Source organism: Anarrhichthys ocellatus, unplaced genomic scaffold (assembly GCF_004355925.1).
Source record: "Anarrhichthys ocellatus isolate YVR2014 unplaced genomic scaffold, GSC_Weel_1.0 scaffold168, whole genome shotgun sequence".
Taxonomy (NCBI): domain Eukaryota; kingdom Metazoa; phylum Chordata; class Actinopteri; order Perciformes; family Anarhichadidae; genus Anarrhichthys; species Anarrhichthys ocellatus.
The window spans coordinates 132,403-144,906 of NW_022280198.1; the positions used below are offsets into that span (position 1 = coordinate 132,403).

Consider the following 12,504-nt stretch of genomic DNA (forward strand, 5'->3'; position numbering starts at 1 on the left):
GAGAGTCACACAGACAGGTGCTGCAGACACGCCCCCTCTGGGAGAGTCACACAGACGGGTGCTGCAGACACGCCCCCTCTGGGAGAGTCACACAGACGGGTGCTGTAGACACGCCCCCTCTGGGAGAGTCACACAGATGGGTGCTGTAGACACGCCCCCTCTGGAGAGTCACACAGACAGGTGCTGTAGACACGCCCCCTCTGGGAGAGTCACACAGACACGCACCTGGTGCAGGTGCTGACAGAAGCAGCAGAGTGAAGCTAGACAGGCCCAATAGTAATATCCAGGTCACCACAGAAAGGTCGACCCTCTCCCCAGACATTGTGGATATTCTCATCTTTTTGAAAACATTTTTAAAGTTGTAGACCATTTCACAGTAATGGTAAACATTATTGTGTATTTGAATGACATAACCTGACAGGAAGTAAACATAGACCCAAGTTGTTGCCGAGCAGTTCATTTCAGTGGAAGCTAGCTCCGGTCTGCTCTCTTTCTTTTTTGATGCTGTAGACACTGGCTGTTTCTTTCTTTCAATATTGATCAAACGACGAGGGCATCAACATACCTCATGTCGCACTTAAACTTAACAGAATTGAGTATTCTTGAATGTTTTATTTATTTCATTTTGTTTCAAATTGGACATCTTCAATATCTTTGTTTTCATGTAAGACTATAGCCCAAAGTTCTTTGCTTTAAGTGTTAAGTTCTTTAATTAATAAATGGAAACCAAAGTTATATTTGTCTCCTCCCCTTTTCTTTGTTGATCCGAACCGTGACTCAAGAACCGTGACTCAAGAACCGTGAGGTTTGTGATCCGTTGCACCCCTAATTAATATAGTATTATGTTTGTTCATAAACGGACTAACGGAGCAACTAGTGTCTGACACAATTTAATGCAGAACCGAGGTCCGGCAACATGATTGCAAGTTTGTTTTGTTTTTTGGGGGGCGAGCCAGCTAGTGTGTTGCAAGCCCAGTGGCCCTCTAATGTTAGAGACTGTGTGACCATAGACTGTGTCATCTTGACGTCACCCATTAGTTTGTGGACTGACGTTTTGAAGCCTTGAGTTTGGCGATTTCGCCGTAGCCATCTTGGATTATGGCTGTCGCCATGTTGTTTACTTCACAAACAATGAACATAAGTTACCATATTTAGAATGCGGAGGAGTGACATAAAGACGCCATATACGTCTCTGGTAGCGTCAGCGACCTGTCAATCACAGTAAGCCCCGCCCTAAAGCATCCCCTGCTTTATGGTCTATCTGACTCTAGATGGACCATAATGTACTAAATGAACATCATGCTGTATTGAAGAAGACTTGAAACTAGAGATTGAGACCATAAACTCATGTTTACAATGTTTACTGATGTAATAAATCAAGAGAGAAGTAGAGTCATTTTCTCATAGACTTCTATACAATCTGTCTTTTGTTTCACCAGAGGAGTCGCCTCCTGATGGATGCTAGAGAGAATACAAGTTTTAAGACATTTCCACATTGGCTTCACTCGACACCACCGGAGGTTGCCGTCTGTGTGTGACTGAATGCTATAACTCCTCAAGAGTCTTGCTTGCCACCTTCTGATTAAAGTAAAGGGAGTCAGCCCAGGCTCACTTAATAAATGTGGGCTGACCTTTCAGGTGGACCAACTATTCTCGTTTCAGTGGCAAGCTGCTCCTTTCGAGTTTTGGTGGATATGGTCCTTAGTCACTTATTGGTTATATTCAATGTAGCGGTCCTGTGTTTGGCTTGATATGAAAACAGTTTGGAGACGTTTACACCTGTCCAACTCTAGCGCTGTGCCATGCGGCAAACAATGACAAGCTGTGCCTAAAGCCAACGTTAGTTTTGTTGCCTAAAGCCAACGTTAGTTTTGTTGCCTAAAGCCAACGTTAGCTTTGTTGCCCAAAGCCAACGTTAGTTTTGTTGCCCAAAGCCAACGTTAGCTTTGTTGCCCAAAGCCAACGTTAGTTTTGTTGCCCAAAGCCAACGTTAGCTTTGTTGCCCAAAGCCAACGTTAGCTTTGTTGCCCAAAGCCAACGTTAGCTTTGTTGCCCAAAGCCAACGTTAGTTTTGTTGCACATTTTTTGGTTCTGTATCTTTCCAGCTGATATGTTGATAGAGTGTCCCCTCATTGTTTGTCTTTGTCTGAACCTCATCACCAAACTGCTTCCACATAATGGACATTTGACCTTTCCGCCAACAGTTTCCTCATCTTTGTTGGTAATAATGAGCCCTGACCGTCACTTTCACTTTCACTCTGTCCGCTTTTAAATGTTGTCCCGTTCTCTTGCTACTGGAAAAATACAGATAAAATTAACATTTTATGTCTGTTTAAAAAAAAGCATTATTTCACGTGTTTTTTCTCTTAAAGCACTGCTTCACTTTTTGACTTTTTCTTTCAAATAAAACAGCACATTGTTATTTCTGTAAATTGTCGATTAACAAACCATTTATAAGTAATGCAGTTAAGATGGAAAAAAATATGAACTGCAGCAGGGAGCACCAGTCTGGAGCCATGAATATATATATATATATGTATATGTATATATAATAAATGTCAGTTAGAGCTCTTTACATTTCTAAAAACAACATGTGGAATTGGGATGTTGTAGAAAAATCCCTTTCCCTTCCGAGATCATAAGTGTTTGCTGCTTTGTCGGATGTCCGTTCATAAGCGGACGGCTCCACCGCTGCCCACCAGCTTTATCTTCAACCTGCCCGTCTCAGGCCCTTTGTGTCAGTGGACAGCAACTGTGGCAGCCTGCAGTCCGCCGCCCGCTGAGACAAAAGGAGGATAAAATAAAGTGGACATTTTGGCAGACCTAGGAAAAGGAGCCCCTCGCCACCGGCAAATGGCATCTGTATTTGCTCTGAACACTTCCCGCTGGTGTGTGTGTGCGTGTGTGTGTGTGTGTGTGTGTGTGTGTGTGTGTGTCAGTGAGCAAGAGACTTGATTTCCCCCCCCAGTGGGGATACTCTTTGGCAAATACATGGGGAAATGGTAACAGGCTGGATCCATTTGATGATGTAAGTTTCTGCCTCCTTGAGCATTAGTGACAGCCCGAGGCGACAAGTTCACCTTTTTAAAAGCGCAGTCATGAAGGAGCGTAGAAGCTGAGACTCACTGAGAGGACGTTTTTCTGTGCTGGTCAAAGGTTTGTATTTTTCTATTTTGCTGGATGGATTCAAGATGCAGCACGATGAGACGAGCTGTTCATTTCGATTTCATTCAAACAGATGTGAGCGGATGCATCTGCTTTGGTCAGCATTGCTTTTGTGGTGCAACTCTTGTTGAATGATGAACCTCACCTTGGGGACAACACCGGCGGTATACAGTGTGACATTGATACGTTAGCATGCCTTTTCTTACTCAGGAGACAACTGTAGCATACTGTATGAAGATATGTTTGATTTGTTTCTACTCTGGATTGACTGTAGAGAGACAGTCTATACATTTTGTAAATCACAGATACAGTTCGTTGAATATGGATGTTTTTTTTTACGATAATATGGAATATGGATGTAATATGAAAGTCATTTTTTCTTTGCATTCCTGCAAGACCTCTTGTTCTGTAATGTTACGCAAGAAAGTCAGCTAAGGGCGGTGGTTATTTATTACGCTGTTGCATTATCATTTTAACGCAGACCGTTGATTTTTTTCTTAACTTAACCAAGTAGTTTTGAAACCTAACCAATCGTTACACAACGTTAACCACATGGCATTGTGTGTTTATGCAATTGTGATATGAAATGTTTTTTATGAATCATATTTTTGGTTTAGAAACATCGACATGCAGTGCATCCAGTGGCTTGCAGAAACATACGTTGCCAACATTATTTATTTATCTCGATGTAAGTAATAAACTGGGGAAGGTTCACCCAGTGTGCAATTATTTACAATATACGGTTGCCTGTCAAACAATATAGATTTGTAAACTGTCAATTATCAGATTTTACCGTACCATTTATACTTTGTAAATTGTTCCTCTATTATCTCTGAGTGTATCAGACTATGGGCAATGTTACCATAAAATTATTGTGTCTGAATTAATAGGTAATAATGGATTATTATTTGATTTTGCGTTATTGTGATAAAGTACTTTGATTGGCCAATTATTGAACTGCTGGATAGGCTAAAAACAGACGCTCCTATCTGGTTATTTTGTCCATTCATAATAACATAACATAATTTCCAGTGATGATAATACCATGATGGATAAGTGGAACCAGTTGTTCCAAAATATACTGAGAACTAAATTGTATTGGAACAGAGGCTGAGCTGAAATTGGGGGTAGGAACGCAGGTCTCGGTGTATTGCATTGCTGTCAGCGGCACTGTGGATGATTGTTACATTCACTGTTCAGCCACCCACAGCTCCTGACTGCAGTTAGTGTGTAAATCACACACTTCTAAACTAACTCCTGTGAAAAAGAACGGAGGCGAGACTTGAAAGATGCTGTGGGGACATTCAGACGCCTCAGCCCTATTTTGCATTTTCAATGTTTCATGGCCTCATGTTTTATTAACTCAGAGAAATGCATTGTTAATATCAGGGCATTTATACACCGCAACTATATACAGCACGGTTTATTCAGTGTGATGTAAAGCTGGTATCTACAATGCCTTTTGATCAATCGATTTATGTGTTGAGGAGAATCTTATGAACAGAAACGGGCACTTTCATTGTTGGAGACTGCTCCTGAGTGTTTGTGGACAATTTTAATAAAGTCTGGTGAAAGCAGAGTCAGCACACTGAAAGTCATGCATTTCCCACATGCAGCAGTCTGCTGGTACGGCAGCTGATTCTTCTGTGTCTCTTTCCAGACGGCAGCAGGTGAACAGGTTGTGTCTGGGTGGGTTTTGTCTTTTATTATCCTCTGTGCTCTTTGCAGGCTCCTCTTGTCACCAATATCACTGATGCTCAGTAGATGGTACCAGTGATGTGGACATCCCACGCCACTTCGTAATAGTTCCAGTCAGGATGATTTTAATTGCTCCTCTGTAAAACTTTTCTTAAGAATATCATCCGTTTTTGAGCTTTTTTCATCAGGATGGAGAGGTTTGATGACCATTTTAGGTTTTCTGTGTCTCATGTCTAAGGTTTGCAGTCGTGGGTGTACAGCATGAACAGGAGGGGGCTGAGCAACCATCCCCGGGGGGCTCCGGTGTTCACGGATTGGAGTCAGATTGCCTTGCCAAGGCGTGCGAATCAAGAGAGGAACAATTCATAATCCGTAGCACAGGGATGCTCAATTTTCCTTTGGCTGTATTGTTCGTTCTAAGGAAGTCAATTGGACTTGTTTGCTGGTGGGAAGCCAGTGAGGGCCCTTCTTTCTGCACTAGTGACTCCTATTGATTGATTATGGCTCCTACATAGAGGGCTGTGTGTTGGGGATGTGAGAGTTTTTCTTCCTCTATGGCTTGAGTCCTGTTGCATCGTGTAGACTGTGGGCCAGTGCTCCTGCACTCCAGTGCCACTCCCATTCCCATCATTTATTTACAGGATTGCAAACATTCCAATCAGTGACCTTTCTCAGAGCATCTCGACAATCAGCACAAACATCACAGGGTTGTTTCAGCTCTGATATCCTCCTAAACATCTCCAGTTTTTCCTGTAAAGGTCGGTCTGTCTTCCCTCAGTAGCCCAGCAGGTAGAACCCTGCTGCTCATTCATGATAAGAGGAGGTGTAGGTGGAGGAAAAACAGCCATCAGTGTGAAATAAAGTTTTACTGACAATATGCAATCAGGACATCTGCATTTATGCTTTTCTAATTGCTGATCTCTGATAATGTTACATTGTAAACAACCAATTATTGTTTAAACTGACAGATCAGTTCAGTTACATTATGATGCCTTCAGGCTCTGTTCAGTGAACATGAGTACTGGCTGAAGGTACATTATAACGTAATCATGATGTGTTCACATGTAATCTGTAAAATGTAGTGTTGGTGAGAAACTTGAATAAACCCAGCATTTTGAAGGAGATGTTTTCACAGCAACATAAATAGATATTAGAGATGATGTATAACCTGTTTACATGAACTATCAACAGATTATAATACATCAATACAACTACTAATGAAAAGACTTGTTTGAATCCATAAGATACAATCTTTTATTTCCTTATCATTTGAATTATGTAATTTTATGAAGAAAAAACCCACTATAGACGACTATAACGATAACATTTAGAATGTTTGATGGTTTAAACTGACTTCAGAGTGGTTGAAATGAATTTCGGGACGGTGGCAGAAAGATAGTCTGGATCCTTGTAGACCAGCTGTATAATCAAACAACAATATGGATCAGCAATGATTAGCAAATACTATCAGCGGTAAAAAATGTACTCCCTTTTTTCTTTTGTGCTGATCCGATCCGTGACTCTGATCCAATCTGAACCGTGAGTTTTATGATCCGTTGCACCACTACTTCCTACTAATGAATCCCCTTAAGTCAGAACCTAATTATAGACTCTCTTCTCCCCTTCTTACCTCCCACACCACTTTGGATGTTAAATAATGTGAGACTCTAGTTTTAAGACAGTTCAGGCTTACAGTATTTGAAATGAGGTATTTGTTAGGGGTGTGGAAAACTCTTGGTCTTGGGATATAATGTATGCACAATACCATACAGCATCTTCGGCTATAGTGTGATCTGTAATTAGTATCAGTGGTAAAAACTATAGCCGGAGATGCTGCAGAGCCAAACGGTCTTGTTTGTTGTTTCGTAGACATATTATATAATTCTTTATGTTTAGCATGAAGAATATTCGGTTTGAAGGAATTTTGATCTCAATATGAGAAGGAAGAGCAAAAGGATAACAAAGGATGTTAATCTAAACATCATTATTCCCTGAATTCAATAATTAATTATTCAACAGTCTTCAGCTCCTCCTTGTTTCCTGATCTAAAAACCCTCTTCTTCTCCTTGAGGAGGCCTTTATTTCAGGAGTGATCCAAAGTTTGCTGTTGGAGAAACACCGTACAGTCCTGGTGGGTACGGTGTTCTCCACACAGAAGTTGATGTAGTCCGTTATGCAGTGAGTGAGATTGTCAATGTCCTCCCCATGGTCATCACTGAATACTTCCCACACAGTAGAGTCAAAACAGTCCTTAGAGCCTCCTCGGCTTCGTCAAACCATCTTTTTACTGTGCGAGTCACAGCTGGCTGCCTTTGTACAAGAGGTTTGTACACAGGCCGGAGGTGCACCAGGTTGTGGTCAGATCTTCCCAGGGGAGGGAGAGGTGATGAAGTGTATGCCTCCTTGGTGTTGGCATAGAAGAGATCCAGTGTTTTATTGTCTCTGGTGTGGCATGTGACATACTGGGTGAATGTGGACAAAACTGTGAGTGGAGGACGGAAGGGCATGATTAAAGTCACCAGAGGGAAGGAGGAAGGCACTGGGGTGTTGTGTCAGCAGCCTGCTTGTCGCCGAGTGGATGACGTCACAGGCCGCCTCAGCGTTAGCAGAGGGGGAACGTACGCAGCTATCGCGATAACATGCGAGAATTCCCTCGGTAGGTAGCTTGGCCTCATGCCAACGGGGAACTGCTCAATGTCCTTGGTACAGGTCTGCTCTTTAATAGTGATGTGCCCAGAGTTACACCATCTATTGTTAACAAACACTGCCAGACCTCCTCCCTTCCTCTTACCGCTCTCCGTTGTCCTGTCCGCCTGTATGATACGGAACCCGTCCAGCGTAGCATGCGTGTCCGGAGTTAGCTCCGTTAGCCATGTCTCCGTAAACACCACAAGGCTACTCTCCGGGTAAACCCCTCTGATAACTCGTGTGCTAATAACTCGTCCATGTTGTTGGGGAGAGACCGTAAGTTTCCCATGATCATGGCGGGGAGGACGGGTTTAAAACGTCTCCTTCTGGCGTCTCTTAACCTCCACTGAAACGTGATCAGTACGGCAAATACATCATCAACTACTAAAGCTGCTATAAATGCATTTAAATAAAGGAACTTTACATATTATATACGCTGATAAACTGAGAAAGTGCACCCAGTAGAGTGCAGATCTCCATCAGGTGTGTTGGCAACAACTACTGCTGTAATGTTTGATTGAATGAATACGACCCACTATTGAATCTGACTAGACCGCAAGTGTATCCGATGCGTTTTGTCACTCGCAAGATTTAAGCATCGGTTACACTCCCAAACGGATGTGTACGCGGACAGCTGCAGACACCATGGACTGGTACTAGTTCTGTCCATACTTTCAACTTGGAGGACGCATTCCACATGTGTGCAGTAGTTCACTGTGCTGCGACTTGAGGCGTAGTGACCAAGCGGACAAGTCCGGAAGACAGGTCTGCTGGGTCACATTGAAATCAGCTTCACGCAACAGATATGCTCTATGCACGCGTCAGCTCTGTGCCATCAAAACAGGAAGTCAGTGGTAAAGTAGTAAGGCCGGCCTCTTGCTTAATTTGATTGGCTGCCTCGGTCAATTGTGACATTGTGACATGTCTGTGCCTGGTGCTGAAGAAATGGGAATATTTTAACTTCATGCGCGTCTTAAAAATCTCCTGAAAACCGCTTAAAAATTCTGTATCATAGGAAAACCATGTTTTTGCAGGCGACACGTTTCTTGCGACGCGTCTCAGTGTGATTGGCCCCTTATATCGTCCTCGTTTACTCACAGCTAACAGTACTGTTTTGCTAAATTGTTACCTGAACATCAAGGCATGAATTGATAGTGAGAAGAAAAAAAACAGCTTTCAAAACAATTTGGTGGCATCAACAGCATTTATTTGACATTGTGTGAGGGTGAGGTTTCATATCATGGAATTTAGAAAATGAACTGGCATTGACAGTGTAGGTCAACTATGCTGCGTGAATGTTTTACTTGTTTCCCAAGAATAAGCGGTTCTTTCCCTCTGCAGGTGTTGAATGACACCCCATGTCGGGACAAAACAGCTCCAAGTATTGAGGCGTTAAAACACCACACAGCGATGACCACTGTGCAGAGCATCAAAGACAAATAAGAAAACTCCACAGTAGTGACTTCATAGCACGAGGACGGATAAAATCAACATGAACAGGAGATGAACTGCCAATCCCCCTACACATCGACTCTCCCATCAACATTCTGATAGCGGGAGGTAAAGGGCAGGCGGCAGTTGGAGGAGGTGGGAGACCGATGCTGGCCCCTGGAGAGGTCACCTCCTCATCTGCCCTCCCACAGAGAGCGATTACCCAGTGGTTTCCATGACAACCAGCAGTCCTGCCAACGCCTGTGCTCTGAGACTGAGAGGGAAATGAAGCACAGCCATGCGCCAGCCTTCAAATGAAACATTCTCTTCTGCTAGATGTCTTACACTGGCATGGCTTAGCATGATTAGGTAGAGCTGCATTGTAATGTATACTACCCCTGTATGTTGGTCGCCATGACTTCCACCGTTAAATGCTTCTAACCTGCTCCGTTCACGTGAGCACACTACTGCTTTATATCTGTTCACTGACACTCTGCATTGATATTCAGGGACTTGTTACTTGAAAAGGAACCGCAGCAGTAAAACTTTATTACACACTATGATGATTACACTGTAAAAAACAACAAAAAATCTGAGGGGTGATCCGAACCGATCACGGATCGATCTGTGATCCGTTACACCACCAATGATAAGTAATTGATGTGAGAACTGTCATTCCAATGAAAGATGCTCTGGTGCCAAATTCATTTTTCTGGATTCTGTATTTTTCGACCCATTGAGCATTGGAGTCCCTCTCCACCTCAGCTGTTTTGCCCGACTCGCTTTGCCAAGAGGCGTTTTCGAAGCATCCGCGCCTGTACGGATATTCAATAGTTGCAGCCGTTCAGATTGTGAGCGAGACGAAAATTGCAACGTGCTATGTGGAAAGTCCCGTCCCACTACACTGTATCCTCTACCTGCCTCTCTGCTTCCTGGATGGATGGAGCTTCAGGGTAAAGGCAGCTAGCTCACCTGCAGCAAATTGAGCATTGGAGTCCCTCTCCGCCTCAGCTGACTTCATGCTTTCAGTTTTATTGGAACTAATGGGTCAAATGTACCAAACAGATTGCTTGTGATGGTTTGTGATCGTCCCCATGGCCTTTCTGCCATCAGAACAAAAACCATTGAGCTCAACTCCTGCAGTGAAGTTGTCAGTATGCTTTTCAAAACTTTCAGATTCAGGAAGTGTTTTTTTCGTAGGCCTGTTGTTGAAGCACAATGGAAAGTAAAACAAAAAAGAAATGTATACAGTGACAGTCTCATATGAACCTCCGACCTCTTCGACAGACAGTATGTTGATGTTCAAGTTTGTTTCTCTAAGAACAGGGTTTTTCCTGCAATAAGGCGTAAAAACAGCGTGGAGAGCATCTGGACCTGAGAACGAGGGAGCTGTAATTTATCGATACAATGTTCATATCCTGCTGAAGCAGTACATGATATCACCGATCAGAGCCAATCATCCACCGGTCAGAACGTCACAACGCCGGGCGGAGCTGGTTGTTGACTAATGTTACTCACTGATGAAATGAAGTTCAGTTTTCTGAATCTACGCTTTTGATTTACAGAATATGACTTTACAGGGCAAACATTTCCACAATGTAAGAATGAAATGTTCAGATGAAAGTAGTTGCGAGATTTGGAGAAAATCAAATATGTTTCTGACCAAATACCTCGACACTGATATTGCAACGATATAGTAGGGTTGAACAAAATACTGGTATTTTACGATATCTACAATCTAAGACGATATCTAGATCATCTCATGATAATCACGATGTCAATATCATTTTGATATATTGCCCAGCCTAGTCAAAGGCTGTGATATGTATATGTAATAGTTATTCAACTATTTTTGTCAAGACAAGTTTTGTCTTTAAGCTTTTTGGGCTTTAACTACAGTAATACAAATGGTCCAAAATTATGAAAGATTGCGTATTTTTAAGTGAAAAGCCTTCAATTGGATTACATCTGTTTATTAGGGGTGGGGGAAAAAATCGATACAGCATAGTATCGCGATATTTTGCGTGGCGATATTGTATCGATACACGGACGCCAAGTATCGATCTTTTATTATATAAACTATTTAAAAAAAAAATTGTTTTTGTTTTTTTAGAAAAATCAAATCAATTGCTTTTTCAGTCCACTAGATGGTGCTGAGTTGTTTTCTGGTGAGGTCAGCAAAGGTCCCGGGTCAGCGTGATTGGTAGGAAGTTGGTCAAAACAAAGATAGAGACATCTGGCCTCACAATGGAGTTAAATCTGCCAACAGTAGCCAGGCTCATGGGGAGAGTGCAGCGCATAACTGTCTCTCTGCCCTTGACGTCCACGCATCGCAAGTTATACTGAGTTATATAACTCTTATATCCTACTTATATAAGTTATAGTTCATATACTGAGTCCACACGTTTGCATTTAGTTAAGTTGGACTATGTAGTAATACAAACAGTTCAGTTTGTCAGGTGCAACATTTATGACATTGTTGGTCAGTCTGTCTGCTTGACAATCCTATTCTGCTGCAATAAAAATGATTGAAGTGAGATGAACAGACTGAAAACTTTATCTTATTAGATAAAACATGTTGACACAGTTTTCCTTTGGAGACATAATTTGAAGTTGAAAAAAGTAATAAATCGCAATATAGGCCTATGTTATCGCAATACTCAGAATATCGCAGTATCATGATAATATCGTATCGCGGGACCTCTGGTGATTCCCACCCCTACTGTTTATAATGTTAAATTTAAAGTTAAGTCCTTAACTTAAATTACCTAACAAACATTTTATGCCAAACCATGATGTTTAAATAATGGATAAGGGTGATGTACTTCACCCGTATTCACCCGCCCGCACCCTCCGGTCAGACGTGTTAGGTCTTCTGTCTGTCCCACGCACTCGCCTTAAGACCTGTGGTGACCGAGCCTTTGAGGCAGTAGCACCGAGGCTGTGGAATGACCTGCCTGCACCTCTACGCCTCGCAGATTCTGTGAACTCATTCCAGAATCAGCTCAAGACACACCTGCTCAGACTGGCATTTGACTAACAACTCATGTCCTAGAACTGCTTTTAAACCATGTTTTATGTTTGTACTTTCTGTGTGTATGTAAACTATTGGCCCTTATATGGTCACGTTGTGTTTCTTATGCTTGTAATTCTGCTCCTGTTAAACACTTTGTGATGTAAAAGTGCTTTATAAATAAATCTTACTTACTTAACTAAACCTAACAAATAGTTTTTTAGAATTTATTTATTTATTTTCAATTGACAGCGTACATTTCGTTTTTGAAACTGAGACTGTAATCTGCGAGAAAATACATTTCCCTCGAAAACATAATTGAGAATGCAGTTTAGTAGAATGGGAATTTTTGTCGGCGAAGGGTTGAATCAGTCATAAGCGGGACATTTTGACTGAGCACAATATTATTTCTTGACAGTAATATTCGATTGATTCTAACCACACACTCTCTCTCTCTCTCTCTCTCTCTCTCTCTCTCTCTCTCTCTCTCTCTCTCTCTCTCTCTCTCT

The 12,504-nt window shown here is 42.2% G+C and overlaps 1 protein-coding gene across 1 annotated transcript in view; it reads left to right on the forward strand.

Moving 5' to 3' along the window:
* Nucleotides 1-12,504, forward strand: part of apba1a (amyloid beta (A4) precursor protein-binding, family A, member 1a) — a 54,417-nt gene that overhangs the window by 11,839 nt on the left and 30,074 nt on the right. The gene's annotated exons all lie outside the window — the stretch shown is intronic.